Source organism: Pristiophorus japonicus, chromosome 12 (assembly GCF_044704955.1).
Source record: "Pristiophorus japonicus isolate sPriJap1 chromosome 12, sPriJap1.hap1, whole genome shotgun sequence".
In the NCBI taxonomy this organism is placed as follows: domain Eukaryota; kingdom Metazoa; phylum Chordata; class Chondrichthyes; family Pristiophoridae; genus Pristiophorus; species Pristiophorus japonicus.
This window is the reverse complement of record NC_091988.1, coordinates 82,912,912-82,927,836: the sequence shown is the minus strand read 5'-3', so window position 1 is coordinate 82,927,836 and position 14,925 is coordinate 82,912,912.

Below are 14,925 nucleotides of genomic sequence, written 5' to 3'. Positions count from 1 at the left end.
AGGCAGTGTTGTACTCAAACTGTAGTGACCTTGGTCCTTTATTCGTAACTCCAGAGTGAGGCACAAGCATGGTGGGAAGCCTTTTATACTGGGCCCTGCACACCTATGCAGGTGACCCTCAGGTGTCCCACCGCAGTGCCCTCTGGTAGACAGCCTCTGCCACAGGGGCAGGAAACCCCAGTCTCCACCAGTTGCACCCTCTAATGGCACCAGCATAGTATATACACAGTGTAAACCTTATTGATAGTACAACAGGTAACAAGTCTCCATCTTATGCAACTATACAGTGACTATACAGAGAGTATATCTATAGACTGCCTATATAACAATAAGATTATCCAAATGTTTTTTGAACTACAACCAATGGATTATTTTTTGAAGTACAATCACTGTCAATTAGGCTAATGTAGCAGCCAATCTGTACACAGCAAGGTCCCACAAAAATAGCAGATCAATGAGCGAAGGGATCGTTGGCCCAGAAATTCCAGTCGGAGTCTTCCCGCAGGCGGATGCCTCCAACCTGAAACATTTCTACGAAAGTACCTGGTGGCCCCGGAGGAGTGTGGGATTCCGGTGGGGAGGCCTTCTCTTCCCGTCCTCTGAAGCGCGCTCCAGTCCTTGAGGTTCGGATGCAGAAAATGCATTCACGTGTGAATGCTCAACCAATCATATTAATGAGAAAAAGAAAACAAACACACTAAACACCATAATAAAAAAATAAAAAACACACCTCACATAATTAAAATTAATTGAAATTAAAGTTAATAAATGCCTTAGGAAAAAAAATATTTTTCCGATTTTTAAAAAAGTTTTATAATTAGGGTTAAAAATAAACTTACCTTAGTGGGGAGGGTTTTTAACAATAAAATGTGTTTTTTAAATTTAATTTAATTATATTTTTCTATGTTTTAAAACTCTTACGCCTGTAAAAGTAGGCTATGTGCCTGCTTTTATCAGGCGCAAGAGTTTTGAGGACATTTGCTGGGCAAGATATGGGTAAATATCGCAATCTTGCCCTTGCAAATATCCTCGCTCCTGATATGCGTGAGATCTGTCAAGCTCCAGGTTTGCATTGTGCGCTGAAAACCGGCTTTTGAAGTGTCTTCCCAGGTCCGTAGACACTCAGTACGGACCCAGGGAGGCCGGGATTTCCAGGCCATAGTGTTTTATGCTGCTGGCTGATGGAAGAATATTGGACAAGACATCAGGAAAGCTCAATGTTCTTCTTCGAACAGTGTCGTTGGATCGAATACATCCACCCAAAAGTCACCCACTGTTGTTATGTAGTTAAATGTAAGTTTAAACAAGGATGCGTTTATTTGTACTAACTGAACTGCAGCCATTTCTCTGATTGGCTCTCTATTGTCACATGACCTTTCGCTGATTGGTCCCCTTGGAGGATAAGCCACACCCTGAAGTTTCTCTGGAATGTGTAAATGCAACCACCCAGCCTAACTTTGCACATTGTAACATGATCCATTTGGACTTCAGAAATCAGAAAGGATACATCCTTCCCACAGCCGAAGTTCCTTACACAAGCACAAGTGCATGAACTTGGCTTCCCCCCCCCACCTCCGCCATAGATTGGGCATTGCGTGCGGATTGTTAACAGATTTATTGGGTTCTGGGAGGGGGTTGGAAGAATGTGATTTGTCTTCCCTGAATTCCCTCGCTCTTTCTCCCCCGCCACCGCTCTCCCCCCAGCAGGGGGCTCAGGGCTCGGGCTCGGTGGCCCAGCGGAACTCGGGGCCCAGCAGAGGGCTCTGGGCTTGGGGCTCAGCAGGGGGGTTGGGGCTCAGGGCTTGATGGCTCAGCGGAGCTCGGGGCCCAGCAGGGGGCTCTGGGCTCAAGGCCCAAGGCCCAGCAGGAGGCTCTGGGCTTGGGGCCCAGCAGGGGGCTCTGGGCTCGAGGCCCAGCAGGGGGCTCTGGGCTTGAGGCCCAGCAGGGGGCTCTGGGCTCGGGGCCCAGCAGGGGACTCGGGGCTTGGGGCTCGGGGCCCAGCGGCTCAACAGGCAACGTGGTGTTCAGAGCCAGTTCTGACATGTGTTCAGAGCCAGTTCTGACACATGTGCAGAAAAGAGTTAGTGGTAATTGCACTGGGGGTAGGGGGGGTAGAGTTGGAGACTATTTGTCCTAACTCTCGCTTCTGCACATGCGTCAGGAGATGCATGCACAGAAGTGCGAGTTAGGACAAATAGTCACTTCGTTTAAACAAACATAACTGAGGATCAGTAACACTGAATGCAAGGAAGGATAGACACAGAACATGAACATATATTTATTGAACGATTTGACAGAAACGAGGAAAAAGTTGACGTCTTCTTCGAAGGCAAAAGGTAAGACAAGAATAAACATGTCATAAACCAGATTCAAATAGAAAAAGATTGTAATAGGATTGGTCTTTTTGTTTTACTCAATATGATGGGGTCGTTGTCTTTATAAATAGAGGCATAGAGTTCAAAAGCAAGAAAGTTATGCTTTATAAAATGCTGGTTAGGCCTCAGCTGGAGTATTGTATCCATTTCTGGGCACCACACTTTAGGAAGGATGTCAAGGCCTTGAAGAGGGTGCAGATGAGATTTACTAGAATGGTACCAGGGAGGAAAGACTTCAGTTATGTGGAGAAACTAGGATTGTTCTCCTTAGTGCAGAGAAGGATAAGGCAAGATTTAATAGAGGCGTTCAAAATCATGCGGGGTTTTAATAAGAGTAAAAAAAGAGAAACTGTTTCCACTAGCAGAGGGGTCGGTAACCAGAAGACACAGGTTTAAGGTCATTGGCAAAGAGCCAAAGGTGAACTGAGGGGAAAAAAATGACTCAGCGAATTGTTATGATGTGGAATACACTGCCGGAAAGGATAGTGAAAGTAACTTTCCAAAGGGAATTGGATAAATACTTGAAGGGGAGATAATTGCAGGTCTGTGAGGAAAGAGCAGGGTAGCGGGATTAATTGAATAACGCTTCCAAAGAGTCGGCACAGACACATTGAGCCAAATGGCCTCCTGCTGTGCTGTCAGACTCTATGATTCTATGATAACCGACATATTAAAACCTGTACATAAGCTTCCTTTTCTGTAGTAAGGTCTTGAAGATTCTATGAAGAAGCAGATGTCTTCAACAAACGAGCTTCTCGTTAATGTCCTTCCAAAAACCATGGAGCACTCTCTGAGGGACTGTTTTCCTGAAGTCAAATTAAGTAAACGAGGGATGCCATGATAAAATACAGCCTCCACTGTACCATCAATTCAAAGTGTACAGCTGTTAATAGTAAACTTTTTTTCACAAGCCAGTATGTTCTCCTGTTCATTCCTATGGAAGCCTATTTCTGTTCAATATGTCATAAAAAGGGAAATTCTGTAAAGTGTATGTTTTACTGGCTGCCCCTTCTGTTCTTCCCATTATAAATGCTAATTTGCTAATTGTTCATCTGTCTGCAACAGTCTAGTCAGTGTAAATATCATGCTTCAATCTCTTTAGCCAGTTCTATTGTTGCAAATATCAAACAGCAGGTTTCCTAATAAAGTTGTTTCTCCACAAAAGCACATCCAATTTCTGTGTATTTCCTGATCAGTGTATAATGGTATTCAATGCTTTGTGAAATGTGACTGGTGTTAGTTCCAGGTGAAATCTCCCAGATCCTGGCTCTGCAAAATTCAACGGAGTTACCTTTCTGATCGTCTTCATACTCGTTTTGACCCAAGACTGTCAAAAAGATCACATATCTGGGGAATCTTCAGCGCCCCACAGGGGAACCTGCAAGAATCTGTAAGAGGTAGCTTTGACCCATTACCAAGAGGCTGGAGCATCTACAAGGGCAAGCCTCAATCCATTACCAAGGATGTTGGAGCAGTGAAAGTAGAAGTCTGAACCTATGACCAAGGAGGTTGAAGTATCTGAAACCCATTATCAAATGGGAGAAGCTTAGAAAGGTCCTGCGGGGGTATAGTAATCAATCTTCAGCTATCTTTAAAGATAAGACACATTGATATTTCCTGTGGGTGTTACCTATAGCCTAAAGTGTGGGATTAGGTATTTCAGTGATGTCTATTGTCAACAGAGGGATTTTGATTACATTTTAGACAGTAATAATAATAGGGATGCGGGAGGAGTAAGAGGTAATTATTTTCTCGAGTTTAATGAATATTATGTGGATCAACTTGAAATTGATGCAAAGCCTCAGTTTGAGCTAGTTTGCTTATTCCAATACATAACATCTGAATGGACTTTTACTTGCTTTCTATTTGTGTTGCTTAGCAGGATTTCACAGCCTCCTCAAGTTTTTTGTCAATGCCACGGAGCTATATGTTGTCATCAAATAATGACTTTGTCCTCTCAAATCTATAGTAACCATAGTGCATAAAACTCACTGCAATCCTTTGCAATATTTCAATTATTTCTTCTTTGAGAATTATTGTGATTGTTCATTAATATCCTTTCTTTGTGCAGCTCTTTCATCTCGTACCAATTGCAACTACAATAGCTTGTTTGTCTGATTTTGTTAAAAATGGGAGTCTTTAATGTTGTGTGATGAAAGGGCTCTTCAGCCAATAGACTGCTTTCAGTGGAGTCTAGGTTCAGGAGGTGTGACACAAGTGCTGCTCTTCAGCGCATGTTGTTTGACTGCAACTTTAAGAAGCATCTCTGGATCCGAGGCAAAAGGTTCGACTTCAGCTTTCCGAAGATGAGGTATGATGTTGATCACTGACAAGGAGACCACACGCTTGCATACAATTAGTTTTAAGTTGCATCTGCAGGAAATTGAATTACACTATCAGCTTATTGTTCATTTTAATAAGGAATTCAGGATAAACTTCTTTACCCAGAGAGTGATTAGAATGTGGAACTTGCTACTGGATCGAGTGTTTGAGGTGGTGAGCATAGACGCATTTAAGAAGGAAGCTAGATAAGCACATGAGGGGAAAAGGAATAGAGGCTTAAGGCAATAGAGTTAGATGAAGTAGGGTGGGAGGAGGCTCGTGTGGAGCATAAATACCGGCATGGACCAGTTGGGATGAATGGTTGTTTTTGTGTTATACCTGTATATTTTATGTAATTCTAAGGGCTAGATTTTACACTTTTGTGCAGATCGCCCAAAAATGGGCATTATTTCCGGCGTGGGTGGTAAAAATGGGTTTTCTGATCGCCAGCTTGTTGCCCATTCTCAAAGCCCTAGTCTCCATTTTTGAAATTGGACGTTACCGCGAGCGATATGAAATGGGCAGTAGCGTTACATCTCTCATCTTCAGCCATAAAGTGGCGCCGTCCTTAGCAATGGCATGGCAATGCTCAATTCCCGCGATTCAGGAGGTCAAGGGTCATCATGACATGCGCATAAGAGGAGACAGAGAGAAAGGGAGCTGAGAGGCACTGAAGGCATGGTGTGGCTGCTTTGGGAGGAAGGAGGGAGAATTTAGAGCTTTAGAGCAAATTTGGAAAAAAAATTAGCTGTTATCAGCCAGATATTTGCCCGAATTTTGTGCCTATAATGGAGGGAGAGGAAGAGGTGACACAGCACGCTGTGGAGACTGACGCTGGCAAGGGTAGTGAGCTGGGAGAGGAGCACATTGGAGGGCGCAAAAGAGCGAGGAGGTTCTCGGATGAGGCAAATGCCTCCCTCCTGTAGGAGGTCGCATTATGCTGGGGTGATTTGACCCAGGGAGGGCGTGGGAAGCCCACCCCAAAGGCCTACCAGAAGATATGGGATGAAATAGCCGAGGTGGTCTCATTGGCAACCAACGAGAAGCATGAGGACAACCAATGCCGCAAACGATGGAACGACCTTGTCGGATCCGCAAGAGTAAGTTTACATTTATTTACATGTACTTATGTCTATATATAATTTGATTTGAAAGAGCCATGGGTGACTATCATCAGATGTGAGGTCTTTCACTTACTGGGAATGTTGTACTCAAAGCCTACGGTCACGGTGCACATCTTCAGGTAAAGAATGCTAATTATCATAATAATCATAATTACATCTGTCGATTATGTATTGTATCAGTCTCTGTGACAGTACCTAGCAATGATATCACGCAATGATCTCATGCCATGTCGTCCTGTCACCTTTTACAGAAGAAGCTATCGACGATGAGGTCCATGTAGAGACGAACGGGTGGGGGGCCGCCAGTCCCCAGTGACATCACAGAGATGAAGGAGCATTAGCTCGCACTCCTGGGGAAGCACCCCCGGATGGCCATGCAAGCATCTGCAGACCCTGAAGTGATGCCACATTGCATGATGTAAAGTCAATAGATGCCACACCTACTCATATCCGAACTATAATATATGATAGATGATTTCTAAAATTGTCCTAGAAATAATGCTGGCCTAATGAAAATCATTGCAATGCAGAATGTGTTGATGGTCATGAAATGTGATGTCTATGATGATTTTGATAGCGGTGGTGCTTTTGTCGTGCATATGCTGTGTGTAGCGCTGTAATCACGTTGTGACCCTAATACCCCCTTCTCTAATAACATTTGTGTTTTGCAGCTCAGCCAGCATTGTGGCCCCAGGCAAGACGACAGAGGCTAGAAGGTGCGGGCGCGGGATCGGACGATCCTACATCTGCTGAGGAGCTCCGATTCTCGCCCGTTAATCCGCTGGGTCTGTTCTCTACGGATGAGAGCGCGAACTTCGAGGAACCTGCATCGCCAGGCGCCAGAAGGCATTCCACCCCGAGGCCATCATTCTGGAGTTACTGGGCCCAAGCACCTTGCCACAGGGTACCCCATTTGTCCCCAGGACGGCGCCGACCTCGCGGAGGTTTCATGGACGCGGCAGGTCTGGTCCACGAGTGCCACATGAGAGCGGAGAGATGGTACAGTTGTCCAGGAGGACTGTAGACATTGGTGACCAGATCCTCGATGTATTGGGGAGCATATCCCGATGGCTGGCTACCATGACGGAGTACGTTCTGCGGATGGTGGAGGTCCTGGAAGCGATAGCCAGGAGCACTGCTGGCGCAGGCCTCCCAGTGGTCCTGGAGCGCGGCACTCTGTCCCTAGGTTCCGCACCACCAGTGCCAATGACACATGAGAGGCAGGACCAAGATCCTGCTTCTGGATCCGAGAATGTTTCCACCTCAGCAACCCCCGCTCCCGTACCCGTGCAACCACCACCTTTGCCTTCTCCCCAATGAGGCATTGCCTGAGGAGCTCTTCGGCCAGATGGCATGGAGCGAGGAGGGGAAGGGGTAGAGGTGGGGAGAAGAAGGGAAGGGGGAAGGAAAGGGAGGTGCATGTCCGCAGGTGATGGCTGTGTTATATCTCCATCTGGATGTATGCAATTTGTTGTGTGGGGGGAGGGGGCCACCCTCCTGCTTTGCATTTGTATTCTGTGTTGCTGGACATGTTGACCATTTCATTGATGTAAATGGTCGAAAAAATGGGGTGGGGGTTGGGTGTTTTTGCCCGTGATACTTATGATTTCAGACCAATGTTGGTATAAAATGTTTTTTAATAGAACACAACCTTGTTGTGCATTATCTCAGATAGCTGTACCGTTACACACTGTGATTCCTTAACATGAAAGGGTTAAATAATACTTAACTTGAATCAACTTAAACTTTAACTGACACCAAGGTGATACCCACCATTGATGTCTGAGCTGCACACACAGCAGTGTGTCAGCTTTGTCAATCACAGCAACGTTCTTTCAGACAAATCGCTCAGTTATAAGCTCCTGACGTAAGAGTCTTGCAGCTATGTAGCCACCACAGGTTCTTTCCTGTGGTCTGGAGGGGGAGTGGCATGGTTGCATAGTCAGCCTGATTGTCTGACCCGAGCTCAGCGTCCAGCCCCTCGTGCTACTCTTCCTCTCTCTCCTGAGGTGGGCCATCAGTCCCTTCTGGCAATTCTTGTCCCCTCCTGATAGCCAGGTTGTGCAGCATGGAGCACATGACCACGAATTTAGCTACTTGCTCAGGATTGTATTGTAGCTCCCCTCCTGAGTGCTCCAGGCATCTGAAGCGCTGCTTAAGCACACAAATTGTTTTTTGGACCACATTGCGTATAGCTCTGTGGCTCTGGTTGTATTTCTTCTCGGCCTCGATGTGGGTGTCACGCAGGGGGAGTCATCAGCCAGCTGGCTAGACCATATCGGTTGTCACCAAGCATCCAGCATTGTCCTTGTGGCTGACTCTTAAACATGTCAGAGACAGTGCTCTCACGCAGGATGTGAGCCTCATCGAAGCTGCCCGGATATTTGGCATTCACTGCCATAATGATCTGGTTGTGGTTGAGAACTAGTTGGACCTTCAGGGAGTGAAATCCTTTTCTGTTACAAAAAAGCTCTGGGTCCTGAGAAGGTGCCCATATGGTGATGTGAGTGCACTGTATTGCTCCCTGCACCTTGGGGAACTTAGCAATGTAGTAGAATGCTCCAGCCCTGTCAGTCTGAGCCTCTGTAGTCATGGGGAAGTTGATAAAGTCCATCCTACGCACATACAGGGCCTCCATAACCTGTCAAATGCAGCGATGTGTGGCATGATGAGATAGAGGGCAAATCTCGACCGCGGAGGCCCGAAAAGAACTGGACGCGTAGAAAGACACTGACGTGGTGACCTTGACCTCGACTGACACTGATGTCCTGATGGCAGGCTGCATATCTGGCCTGATGAGCTCACATATTTCAGTGATCACCACCTTGTGGAAGCACAGTCTCTATAAGCAGGTGTGCTTGGGCACATCGAGGTAAGACCTCTTCGCCCTGTAAGTGCGTGGTGTGTATGGTCTGCACCTCCTCCTCATTCTGGCACATCTTAGATTGGGCACATAATTATGTGCATTAGACATTGTGCCATTTGCACTCTGCAGCATCTGCGTATTAATCGATGCAGGCTGAGAGATGGCTGGCCCCATTCCAATGAAAGTATAATAGTGATTGATCAGAAGCAATAATTTCCACACCAAAAAACACCTCTATAGTCAAATCCAATCATCCAGAGTCTGAAAAGATGTCTATTGAGATGGTCACTTCACCTGAGAAGAACTCCAGAGTCAATCCAAACTGCCCCGAAGTTGAAGTAGCCTTTTCAATGAAGCGACCTGCGATTTGAAAAATGGCACCCACACCGCTGTGATTAGTTCAGAACAGTTCCACTTTTTCAGAGCGGTGTTTGGGCGAGCGATATTGTGGGTGAGATGTGTGCGAGACGGTGAAAGTGATGCTGGGTGATATACTGGCCATTAGTTTCAACGAATTTGATCTTTAGGACAAAAAAGTGGGCGATCAGTATTATTGAATCTCGGCGTAAATAACGTGCGGAAAGTAACGCTGGGCGATAGTATGGGTGTTGGTTTCACCCATTCTGATGATTCCGTCCATAAAAAGTGGCATTATGTACATGGCAAAAGTAACGCTTGGCAATAAGTGTCTGAAAAATGGGCATCAGTTTCCATTTTGTGGCTAAATGGGCGATATCTGGGCGTTACACCTCATTTCAGCGGTAAAATGGATGTTAAGTGGGCGTTATGCATGCAAAAATAATAGAAAATCTATCCCTAAGTCATTTTGTTCCTACCTTACAATAAAAGCTTTGCTGATCTATACTACCAATATTCCCAAAGTGGGTGGGTTCTGAAAAATCTGAAGAAAAGCATATCATTTTAGGGTAAATTTTCACTGGCTCTCCTGCTGCACTATCGCTTGCTGAGACAATGGGACATGGAGGGCAATGAAAGCAATTTATGGTGTTCCTGATCTTCTGGTCATTAGTTTACCCTATTGCATGCAATCTTGGGTACCTTACCCTCAAAAGGACATTAATATACAAACAGAAAATGCTGAAATCTCAGCGGGTCAGGCAGCAACTGTGGAGAGAAGCAGCGTTAACGTTTCAGGTCGATTACATTGATACATTGGCGAGGGATCAGAGAATGATACTAAACATGAAGAGCTGTTCCTTGGGTTTATATCGTAGCATCTTCAGCTTATCATCAAGGTCCTCTGCCTCTGTACATGTATTGTATTAATCCCCTTCATTGTTTTAAAGTCTAGCAGCATTTTCTCTGTCGTTTTTCTGGTATTGAATTTACTCAGCTTTTCTTCACTGTTTAATCAGTATTGCAATCAGTAATTGGCCATTTGATGTGAGTAGGTGCTGTTTTTCTCTGTTAAAAGATTGTGTTCATTTTGAAGCTTGAAGAATAAATCACAGTAAAGCAATGCATTCTTCGTGGATGTTACAGAACTTCATAAAGCAGAAAGATGGATGGTACATCTTGTAGCTCCAGCATTTGTAGAATCTACTGTTAATGTAATTTGGAGCCTCAGGGCTGTTTTGTACAAGGATAATTTTGTTACAAGATTTGAAAAAAAACAGAATTTCCAGATTCGTGTAGACATAGAACATTGCGAATTTTCAAAATTAAGTGATTGGGAATTGTAGACACTTCAGCAATATTTTCCTTTTTTTTTAATTTAAAAGTTTAATACCCTTTTTATGGTAGTTTTAAAAAAAAACTTGCATGAAAATGGCAGATGCGCACAATTTTAATACATGCATCATCCAATAGGAATGTGCTTACTGTGTCAAAAATGTACTTTTAAAATCTGCATTGCATTTTTGATTTGAATTTTTTTATGGCTCAATATAGTGGAAAGGGTTAAAATCCCACGTGGCCCACAGGGCATGTCTCAAAGGGAAAGTCATGTGACCGGACAGGCTGATTGCAGTAGGCCTCACAAGGCTGGGAAAATACTAGGAAGCCTGTGGTGCTAATTGGGTTGCAAGGCCACAGATTACACTTTGCACTGCAAGGACCAGATGCCATTATTCAAAGATTGTCTGTAAATGTAACATTGATAAAGAAAATACAGCCTGAGATACTCAACAGGTCAGGCAGCATCTGTCAAGAGAACACAAGTCCGTTGACATTTTGGTGACTGAGTCCCGTACCCGAAATGTCGAGTGACTTGTACTTTCTGTTTTTGTTTCAGATTTCCAGCGGCTGCAGAATTTTTCTTTTGTTCAACCTCAAAGTGTCTTTGCATTGCATTCTGTGGACAGCCTGTTTGACCAGAGTCTGTTTTTGAGCCTTCCAGCCAGAAGAAAGGCTATGGGTTAAACAATTTGGTTGTATAACACCCGTTGTTTGGGCACTATGGGTGCCAAATTGGGTCCAAATTGGCGTCTGAGTAGCGTGCACACACTTCTGGTGCGGGCCGCCATATTGGTGAGGGCAGTAGGGCGCGGTTAGGTGTGCGTGCCGGAAGTATGGTAAGTAGGCAGATTGTGACGTCAATCATCATGCAACACTGTCGCCATCGCTGAGGCTAACACCCTGTTTTAACCTCACACAGCTGAACATGCGTTAAGCAGCAAGAAGGAGCCTCCAGCCACCCTATTTAAAGGGATCTTCACCAATTTTCAGCGAACTTGTTTTTTGATTTCTGCTGGCTCTGTGTAAGTTTGTGGAAGTGTTTACAGCTTTCCAAAGTTGTTTCAAGTTGGTGAGTTGACAGGGAGTGGTGCTGCAAGTGAAGAAGGCCTTGCTTCTGAATTCAAGGGATCTAGTTAGACCATTTGCTCCCAGTCATGGATGCTGTGGTTGTCATCTCCCTTGGCTGGCAACAGGAGAGGGAAATGGAGCAGAGGCAGTGGAAAACCAAGGTGCATGCTCTTGCCCTTGTTGTGCCATCATTATAACTTTGTTCTCTCGCCGCATCCTGGGATCCACACTCAACGCTCTGTGCCACCACATGCACGCTCTCAACCTCTCTCTTCAGCAGCACCGACTCACTCCACCTCTTAGCTGTCCTGGTCCGCAGTTCCGTTTCATCCTTTGCCTCATCCAGCGCGGAAACCAAAAACTTTTTTCCTTCCTTTCAGGTGTCAAGGATCGTAAACTTCAACAACTCTTGGACACCAACGCCCCTCCGGAACCTTCTTCCCCCACACTTCCCTCTGATCACATCCCTTCTTCCAATCTCACCCCCTGCCGTGTTTTCACTATCCCCTCTGACTTTCCTTTCTCTGACCCGGAATGGTCAGTCTTCAGCAAAGGCCTGAGCTTCATGCCCTTACGCCCCCCACCTCAGTGAATTTCGAGCTGGACACGATGCTGAGCTCTTTTGCCACCGCCTTCGCCTCCGTGCCCACTTCTTCAGCCAGCAGTCTTCCCCCTTCACAGCTGACCCTTTCTCCCGTTTTCAGAATTCTTACTCTATCTGGACCCCTCCCTCTGGCCTCTTACCCTGTCTAGACCTCTTCATTGCAAACTGCCGACGGGACATTGGCCGTCTCAATTTCTCTGCTCCTCTCATTCACTCCAATCTACCTCCCTCTGAACTTGCAGCACTCCGCTCACTCAAATCCAACCACAACCTTGTCAGTAAACCTGCTGACAAGGTGGCACTGTTGTTGTTTGGTGAACCAACCTCTACCTTGCAGAGACTGATCGCCAAGTCTCTGACACCTCCTCCTACCTCCCCTGGACCATGACCCCACTACTGAACATCAAACCATCATTTCCCAGAACGTCACTGACCTCATCTGCTCTGGAGATCTTCCCTCCACAACCACCAACCTCACAGTTCCCCAAACCCGCACAGCCCATTTCTACCTCCTTCCCAAGATCCACAACCAGGACTGCCCCAGTAGATCCATCGTTTCAGCCTGTTCTTGCCCCACAAAACTTTTTTCTTCCCATCTCAACTCTATTTTTTCGCCCCTTGTCCACTCTCTTCCCACCTACATCCGTGACTCCTCCGACGCCCTCCGTCACTTTAACAGTTTCCAGTTTCCTGGCCCCAACCGTCTCTTTTCACCATGGCCGTCCAATCCCCATCCACCACCACCCTCCTCCGTCTGGCTGAACTTGTTCTCACATTGAACAACTTCTCCCTTAACTCACTTCTTCCAAATTAAAGGTGTTGCTATGGGAACCCGCATAGGTCCTAGCTATGCCTGCCTTTTCGTGGGATATGTGGAACATTCTTTGTTCTAGTCCTACTCGGGTTCGCTAACTCAGCTCTTTTTCCAGTACATTGATGACTGTATTGGTGCCATTTCCTGCTCTCGCCCTGAACTTGAACATTTCATTCACTTTGCATCCAATTTCCACCCTTCCCTCACCTTCACATGGTCCATCTCTGACTCTTCCCTTCCCTTCCTCGACTTCTCCGTCTCCATCTCTGGGGATAGGCTTTCGACCACTATCCACTGTAAGCCCACTGACTCCCACAGCTACCTGGACTACACTTCCTCCCACCCCGCATATTGTAAGGACTCCATTCCATTCTCCCAGTTCCTCCGTATCCACTATAAGCCCACTGACTCCCACAGCTACCTGGCCTACACTTCCTCCCACTCCACATATTGTAAAGACTCCATTCCATTCTCCCAGTTCCTCCGTCACATCTGCCCTGACGATGCCAGCTTTCACACTAGTGCCTCTGACACGTCTTCCTTTTTCCTCAACAGAGGATTCCCCTCCACCGTGGTTAACATGGCCCTCGACCGTGTCCGTTCTATTCCCCGCACCTCTGCTCTCACCTCTTCCCCTCCCTCTCAGAACCATGATAAGGTTCCCCTTGTGCTCATCTTTCATCCCACCAGCCTCCACATTCAACAGATCATCCTCCATCATTTCCGCCACCTCTAGCGTGATCCCACCACCAATCACATCTTCCCCTCCCCTCCCAGCATTCTGAAGGGACCACTCCCTCCACAACACACTGGTCCATTCCGCAGTCACCCACAGCAACCTTCACCTCCCCACGTCATCTCTCCATGCAAGCGCAGGTGATGTAACACCTGCCCTTTTACCTCCTCCCTTCCCACGATCCAAGGCCCCAAATACCCGTTCCAGGTGAAACAGCGATTTAATTATACTTCTTTCAATTTAGTATACTATATTCGCTGCTTACGATGTGGTCTCCTCTACACTAGGGAGACTAAACGCAGGTTGAGTGATTGCTTTGTGGAGCACTTCAGTCTGCAAGTGTGACCCTGAGCTTCCGGTCGCCTGTCACTTTAATTCTCCACTCCATTCCCACTCTGCCCTCTCTGTCCTTGGTCTCCTACACTGTTCCAATGAAGCTCAACACAAGCTCAAGGAACAGCACCTCATCTTTTGTTTAGGCATTTTACAGCCTTCTGGATTCAACATTGAGTTCAACAATTGCAGAGCATTACCGCTGCCAATCTTTGGCTCCCGTCACTACCCCTCCCACCTCACCCCCCCACCCGCCCCCCCCACACACACACACACACTCACACACACACACAACCCTCAGAGCCTGTTTCTTTTTTTCTCCTTGTATCCAATGGCAGCTGGCCATTATCCTGCCATTCACACCCTATCTTGACTAATGTTTTTCTAACTCTTGGTATTACCATTTCAATTTGGCCCATCATCCCTTTTGTCTCTCTAATCTCTCCTGTCTTCCAATCTATCACAGACCTTCCCTTTTGTTCTTTCTTCCCCTCGCCCTTTCAGTGCTTGTTAAGAATCTGTTCTTTCTGAACACTCTCCAGTTCTGACGAAGGGTCATCGACCCAAAACATTAACTCTGCTTCCTCTCCACAGATGCTGCCCGACCCGCTGAGATTTCCAGCATTTTCTGTTTTTAGTCCAGATTCCAACATCTGCAGTATTTTGCTTTTGCATTATAACTTTGTTGTCCACTGTTTTCCCTGACACTTCAATCACCTTTTCAGTCGAAGGAATGCACCTCTGGCAAAGCAGCTCTCCATTGGTACTACACTGTAGTGTCAGCCTAGCCTTTATTTTGCAAATTAATATTTAAAGTTGCTGCCAAATTGCCCAAATCCTGTTGGAAATCTATCTAATAAGTTATGTCCCCCAGAAGTCTACCATCGTTCAAAGTTCTGATGCCTGAAATTTGTTCTTTGTCTGTAGCTTGATTTGTACAGTGAGGGCATCCCTCCCAATATTTTTTTGCGGTACCACACATGCC